The sequence below is a fragment of the Erinaceus europaeus genome, chromosome 17, assembly GCF_950295315.1.
Source record: "Erinaceus europaeus chromosome 17, mEriEur2.1, whole genome shotgun sequence".
Classification (NCBI taxonomy): Eukaryota; Metazoa; Chordata; class Mammalia; order Eulipotyphla; family Erinaceidae; genus Erinaceus; species Erinaceus europaeus.
The window spans coordinates 9,651,949-9,653,920 of NC_080178.1; positions in this window are offsets into that span (position 1 = coordinate 9,651,949).

Genomic DNA, 1,972 nt, shown 5'->3' on the forward strand with positions numbered 1-1,972 from the left:
GGGAGGAGAAAAAGGGAGAGGGAACATCTTGACAGTGAGATGATTCTAGAACTTTGTTGGTTGTGTGTTGTATGCTTTACATTGGGTTCTAGTTCTCCCCCGCCAAGAGAATTGGATCAGTCCTGTTAATTTTGCGGGCCTGCTTGGCCCCGCCCCAAGGAACCCTGCAAGAGTTCCAAAGTGGCAGAGTTCCAGAGTAAGAGAGAGTGCTTGTGCCGCCGCAAAGAGACAGCAGAGTTCTGTTTGGTGATTAGTTTGGTTTAGTTTATGAATCGTCGTTCTTGAATAAAGAAATACAGCTTCCCTGCCCAGCCGTATGTCTCTGGTCGTCTCTGTTACCCGCCCGTGAAGCTAACCTGGCAAACAAGAGCCGTCCGAAATTTTAACAACAGTTGTGTGTAGTGAGTCTCACACACATAGAGATATAAACCTGAAATTCAGACTTTTTTTTTCCTTTTCTTCTGATAGAGGAACAAACAGAGAGGGAGAGAAAGAGAGATACCCGCAGCACTGCTACACCACTTGTGACGCTTACTCTACACCACTTGTGATGCTTACTCTACAGGTGAGAACCCAGGGCTTGAACCCAAGTACTTAGGCACAGTAGTTTGTGTACTTTACCTGGCATGTCCCTGGCATGTCACTGTCTGCTCCCACCCTCCTGAAAATTCTATAGTATTTTAAGCCAATGACATCAATTTAGTAGGAGAAAAATAAAGCAATAATAATGCCTAGTAACTTCAGCACTACACAATTGATCAAAATGACTTAAATTCCTGGAACTCATATGACTAGCAGCAACTTCAAGAAGCCTCCGTGAGCAAAAATTTCGCTGACCCAAGTGGTTCCAAAAGAAAGCCAAATGCATTGTCAGCTCTGTTTAAGCCATTCTCCAATGTTGAAGCTGAGGTTTTTTTTTGTTTTTAATCTTTTCTCTTCACCAGGCAATCCAAAGAAGGTAACTTATTTGTATGTTCTGAGCTTACTACATAGAAATTAAAAAAATAAAAGAAATAAATCAAAACAAGCTAATTATTTTACATAATAACAAATGGAAATATTTGCCTGAAATTGTTCCTCTGTGCTAAAAAAAAATCTGAATGGTACTCAAGGCATTGAAAAACACATTTCAATAATAATTCATTAAATATAAATTTTCTGTCGTAAGTTTAAATGTAAAGAAATGAACGCATGTCTTTTGTGAGCTGGTTCTTAACCTAAATTAGACCACTTAAAATTAGCATATGGGAATGGTTACACTTGGACTTTGTGACTGAAACTTTAAAACTATCTGGTAAGCATTGATTTAATCAAAGAGGAATTAGGTGGTCCTGCTGTGTTAGGGCTCAATCACATTATTTGATTGTGATTATAATGCTATAATCACATTATTTGGTAATTGGGTTAACTTTGAAAAATCCTTTTGTTAGGATCTGCTGTATCATACACAACATCGCCGTAACGTCCTTTGATATTATTTGTATATAGCTGTGCCACTGGTTGCTGTTTTTTTTTTTTTTTGGCTTCCTTTCTTTAAAATAAAAAGATTGATTTATTTATTTGTTAAAGGGAGAAGGAATGAAGCAGATCATCACCCTAGCATGTGAGATGTTGATCAAAACTGGGGAACTCAAGCTTTAGAATTCAATGATTTATCCACTGTTCAGTCTCTTGTGTACTATAACAGATTTTTCTTAGGTGCCTATAGTGCCAGTCACTCCACTGTTGGTGCAGTTCTGTAGTGGCCAGGTTCCAGATGGAGTTGTGGATCAAGCAAATCCCACACTTGTGTCTAAATGGAGACTGAAGGAATGAATGATGGCACCATAGAGGAAGTTCCAGCCCTCATGATCAGAACAAGAGGAAATTCCTGCCATACTCTCAGCATTATAAAAGGTAAATGAAATCTTGGAGGAGAGGATTACAAGTGAGGGAAAAATTGCCATTCAAGGCATCAAGGCATGCAAAATAC